Source organism: Camarhynchus parvulus, chromosome 7, assembly GCF_901933205.1.
Source record: "Camarhynchus parvulus chromosome 7, STF_HiC, whole genome shotgun sequence".
Classification (NCBI taxonomy): Eukaryota; Metazoa; Chordata; class Aves; order Passeriformes; family Thraupidae; genus Camarhynchus; species Camarhynchus parvulus.
Window position 1 is genome coordinate 27,751,730 of NC_044577.1, and position 6,000 is coordinate 27,757,729.

Consider the following 6,000-nt stretch of genomic DNA (forward strand, 5'->3'; position numbering starts at 1 on the left):
AAGGAAATAACTACAGGAAGGTTTTGGGACACCAAAGAACGTTAGATCAGGCCACTTAGCTGAGCTCATTGACTCCAGATAAAAGGGGCAATTCACAGTCCAACTCCACCTCTAGGCTGTGACACAAGGGGGGCAGAAGGTGTTCCCCAAAGCAAAGCATTTTCTTTTATAGACCTGTGAAAATACCTCACCCAGTGGGGCTCCACAGACCTCCTGCAGTACAAATAACCAACTGCCAAGTCAGGCCATTTGTTTTGCTAAACACAACCTTCTCCAAAGCATTTTTATGTTACACATTTGTGTATTTTATTCATACACATCTTAACCTACTGGGAATCAGGGAGGAGAAGGCACTTGGAGAACAAAGTGTGAAGGCTTCCATTTGCTCACAGGACAACTGAGCAACTATTTAAGAACTTTGGCACATGGGCCATGGTAGAAACAGCATTTCAAGTGCTTCAAATGTGGAATACTAATAATAAGATGTAAAAGCAATAGAGGACATTTTGTTCCTTCTCTTTGGTGGCTTCTCTTTCCTTGAAATATAGAAATTGTTTGATCTTTGCAAGACAAGGTGTTTTGTCAGCACAAGGGAAATTTTACCAAGTAGGAAAAAAATCTGTGATACCTTAGAAGCCTGGGAATGCCAAATCAGTGTTTGTTAGCCTCACAGGCATCAGCTCAGCAGTGCCAAGTTACTCTGTCAGTCAGACTGCCCAGCTCTTTCTTCATAGCTGAACCCTATTTCCTAAAATATTCCCCTGTTAAAGCTCGTGCCTGGAGCACTACCTTAATGCCTGTTCCTTTTGAAGACTCAGCATTTGCTGGTGTCCAGGAACACATTCAGATTCTTTCAGGTCATGCTAGAACTCTGACTCCAATGTGTCCTGTGGCAGGGAGTTCCATAATCTAGCCCTGTGCTGAGAAAATATATTTTAAATCAGTATTGGCTACTGCCTGTCTGGTACCACTTACAAGGCAAAAAAAAAGTAAACCAAAACAAAACAACCCAAAACCCAGAGGAATAATTTGTGCAAGGTTAAATTTTGTTTCTTAGAAAAATACCCTATACCCTCCTTCATCTCCTCACCAAGGAAAGCTAAAGGATAGCTAGAATCTGGGTGCAGGGTGAAAACTAAATGAGGCAAGTTCTTGTTCCTTTTTTGTGATTGCAAAGTAATGAGTAAATTATAGTGGTTGTGTCTTTTATTAGTTTACTTACACAATGAATACATCCCCGTGCTGCTGGCATCTTACAGCACCAGAGGAGACCTGTCTCTAAAGTACAACTTTAAAAAGTTTAATTGTTTGCCATAGCTCCCAGGCATGGAGATATGATAAACTCTCTCATATTCCTTCAGGCAACCTCTCGTGTAGAAGAGAGGAGAGCCCATTTAACAGTGCCCTCTTGTGCCTGATGGAATAAACCAGGTCTGTAGCCAGGTGTTTGGCTCCATGGGGAGTGTTGCATCCACAGGGTGCTTTGGAGAAAGGATGTAGGGCAGCATTCAAGTGAGCAGTTCCCATTATGGAGAGAAAATGAATTAAATATTCTCTAAAAAAATCGTTTCCTCTCTAGGCCACTTCCAAAGCAGCAACTACTGCTGGTGAGGCTATACACCATCAGCATATACACAGCCAAATTTCCATTCCTAGGGTTAGACCTTCTCCTCCATCTCCAAAGCAAGGGCTGCCTTCTCTGCTAGGGAGGAACAGGACTCCCCAAGGAGAAGGAAAATAGATGGAAAGCAGCTGACTCTGCCTCATGTTCACCCTTGAGCTAAGCACAGGACAACTTCAGAGTGTCCCTGAACTTTCAGGCCTAAAATGACAGAGCACAAAAATGAGTACCAGTCCAGAGACACACATAGTACTGAAAAGAAATGCAACTCCTTTTTTTTCCCCTCTGATCTTTCCCTGTTCTTCTTCCGGGTCTCATCCCATAGGCTCAGTGTAAAATACATTGTATCTGCTTGTACCCACTCACAACACAGCTCTTCTAGCCCAGTGTCACTACAAATTACAGTGCCAGGGACAGTCTCTTAATACCAGTTCTGCTCTTCCTTTCACCTGTGCCAGGAAAAGAGTAATTTAAAAACTTGTCTTCCTTGCAGCAGAGTATCTGCAGACACCACAGTTGGCATCTCTCTTCTCTGCAGCCCTGCAGTGAAACATTGGGTGTTCAAGTTATTTCTGATCAAAAGAACTACTTTTGTATGGGCTGCTTTATGCCCCTGCAGTCCCTAAATATTTTGGCAGCCAAATCCAAACAAGTACACTTACAGAAAATTCTGGTTTTGCACAGCTTTGATGCAGCTTACTGTCTGCTCCAAGCAGTGCCAGCTGCACGGGCTGCCAGCCCCAGCCCCTGTGGCTGATCCCCAGCCCAGCACCAGGAAAATCTGATCCCTTTCTCACTCTAGTGACAGTTCCTCCTGTGCATCACAAGGTGTGGTGCCGCTTTTTGACAGATAAGCAGACTAATTCCTTAGGCACCAGCCTAACTCAAGCTTCAGTTGCTGTTTATTTGTATTTCTTGATCAACTACAATTTCAGATTTTAGGGTTTTTTGGGTTTTGGTTTTTTGTTTTGTTTTGTTTTGTTTTTTTTTCTGCAGAGGGGGAATTTGTAAGAGATCTTTACTGCATGAATAATCTCAGCCTACATGAGCATTCTTGCAGAAGGCTTTCAGGGCATTTACAACTTGCTCTCTTCTATATAACTTCTAATTTTCTTGAAACTTGTAGCAGGTCAATTATCTTATCCCCCCCCTTCTGTCACATTAGCTCAAAATCAGGCAATGAGTTCAAAAGCTGTTAAAGGGACACAGACAGATACCAGGATCATATAAGTCTCATTTCCTTAATAAAGTAAATTAACATTTCAGATGGTGTCTGGTTCTCATTGCTCACAGTCTAGACAAAACAGGCATACACAGGACAGACAGGGCATTAGAGCTGAAATTTATTTTTATCTTTATTACATTTTCATAGAAAAGAAATTGCAAGTTGACAATAAGAATAATTTTACGTGGTTTTGGGGACAGCTCAAGAGAATCACTACAGAAGTAGCAGCTGTTCATTTCTATCTTTCTAGATTTATTCCAGAAGAGGAAAATACTAATCAAAAGTCAGGAGTGTCTAAATGGAGCTCTCATTAGATGGGTACCCACTGCAAACAGTACTGGTTATCAAAGCCATTTTGATTTTTAGAAGCAATCTCTAAACTGTTTTTTATCGATATCCATTCTTTCCACTGGTTCCAGATGATGAGGAAGAAATTTGTACAAAGACATTAAAAACGAAATTACATATAAAAGTTGGAAAGAGACATTAGGTGTATGTGTGGTGGCATGAGCAGTAACCTATAAATTAATGCTGAGATTGAAATGAAAAGAAAAAAAAGAGAAGAAAAGCACACAAAGGGGTAGCTTTGAAGTACACTCCAATGTCACAGCTGAAGGACTCCATCATCAGAAATCAAAAGAGAATGTGGATGGATATTGCTTTATAAGTGCCCATAAAAACTGGATGTGCAGTAAGACAGCTGTAATAAGCGGAATGCTGTGAGTTAATCCATACTTTTCTCACAAGAGCACTGAAGCTAATCCATACTGGCATTAGGCTCAGTAATTACTCAGTGCAGGTGCATGCATTTGCTACGCCTGCAGCCAGCTTTGATGCTGCTCCAGCACAAGCTGTTAGCTGGGAAGGAGGGCAGCTGTGGCTCTGAATTTTGTACCTGGCATTCATTAAGACATCCAGTGGAGAGATCCCTGCCAGGACTCCACTCTGCTGAAAGTGTGCACTTGGTGGATTTTGTTTCTGGAAGTGCTTTGGATATAGAAAGCTGTGACTAATGCTCTGTTATTCCATCATAAGGATTAACAAAATGTTAGAGTCTTTTAAAAATTATGTTGTGGCTGTAGGACTTTTTTGCCTTTGTATGTGTACATGTATAACTATATACAGGTATATGTGTGGCACTGTCTTTAGCATGAAGGCAATATTTAGTCATTAAGCAGAGCACTAAGATCTTTCCAAGCCTTAATCTGGGAGAAGGTGCCTGGTTTGCCTCTCTGATCTCCAAAACAGACTAAGATGTCATTGCAATGCAGATGTCAACTCTGGTTATTATTTTCAAAAACAGTTCCTTTGAATGAGCTTGAAATATTTTAAGACTGATGGCTGTGACATGTCAAAAGGCTAAATATGTTTCTGGTGAACTGCAGAATGAAGGAGTGGAGCAAAGCAGAACAGAAGTATAGCCAGCAGATTCTTCCAGCAAACTTTTCAAGCTTTTCTGCCATTTTCAAACATGCACAAACCTCAGCTTGCTTACATCCCCAGATCTTTGGTGTCATTTCATCAGAATGGATGTTTCTGTTGGAGTATTGCAAAATGTCTACATTAAAGAAAAAGAAAACCAAGCCCTGAGAAGTGAGATCCAGATGAATTATGGTAATATCTGGCTGTTTATCAGTATGCTTGCTGCAAGAGATGAGAGTCCATGCTCCTTCTACACTCATTAACTCCTACACAAAAAGTGTCTCTCAAAAGTTCTCTTGAAAATTTTATGAGTGGAGTGTAGGTTTTTTAAGGTCTAGAATTATTGCTGGTACATTTTGGGTATTCTTAAATCAGATTATTTCTCACACTTATTTCCCCAATGGTGCTGATTTAGCACCTTCGTGGGCCACCCCAGAAGTGATGAGGGTTTCAGCAGAAAGAACAACCTTGCTGATCAGCTACACTTTCCAGATAAGGGTGGGAAGTATAGAAGAGGAGCAGATGTTTCCACATGTGAATAGAAAGTGTTGGTCTCCAGACATTCCAATTCCCAGTGCTTTCATATACATTACAAATAGTCAGTTGCAATTTTACCCCTTAAAGGAGAGGCTTCCTACCAGCTGTCTTTCTCTGCATACATGTAAGGTGGGAACCATGCTCACTGCAGTTGGAACAATGCATCCATTACTTCCTAAACGTCCAAGAGGCTGGGGTTACAAACAACCAAAAAATTGCTCCAAAATCCACCTCCAAAATAAACTGCAGAAAACCCCTCAGCCTATGTGTTTTCCAGACAGAGTTTAATTTTGCACTGGAGCTCTCTGATGTGTTTGCATGTTGCACACATTGCCTTTATCCCAGAGTGTGGGTTCATTAGGAGCAGAAACGTGTCTCTCATGTGAGCTGGAGATGGGAAATTAGAGGCACATCAAAGGGAAATGTTTTCACCACAGCTACGGCGCTCAAGAAACGTTTTAATTTCTTTAGCACAGCCTTACAATGTAATCAGATTTGGGCAGCTTTCTGTACCTCAACCTCCCTGCTTTTAAATAAAGGTTCTAATAATAATTAATCACATATATTCTTTGCCTGTCTGTACTAGACTTTCAGGACTTTTTTTTCTATACATATCTCTCATCTTCTAAAACAGAATCCAGTTTGCAGTCTTTTAGCCTTATAACAATAGAAATAATTATGTTGATTGCACAGAAAAATGGCCATAATTAATTAACAGAATGAGCTAGAGTCTGAGACTCAGATCAGACTCCTATTCATCAATAGAGGCATTCAATTGCTAAATGATTTGCAATAAAACTTGTAATTAAAGCTCTAAGAGCTTTTCTAGTGCAAAAGACTTTTTTTCTCTGAGAACATTTAGAATAATTTGCTATTTCTAAAGAACAGAGTATATGAATGAACTAGTTATTCATGGAACTATAGCTATAAGGTAATCTCATTAAGGCAAATGTAATAATAGGTTGAAAACAATTAAAGAGATCTAAAACCAAATCCTTAGCAAAAAAATTATATGCTTTCATTATAGTTTGAAAACTGCCTAAATAGGAACAGATTGATTGTTGCAGACACACCCCCACCTGAGGCTTTTGGCTGGACAATGGCTGTAGGAAAGTCCCTTTCCTCTGTACACAGATTTGTCCGAGGTATCAGCTTTGTCCAGAATTAACTTGGCTTCAATACAGCTGAAGGTTAG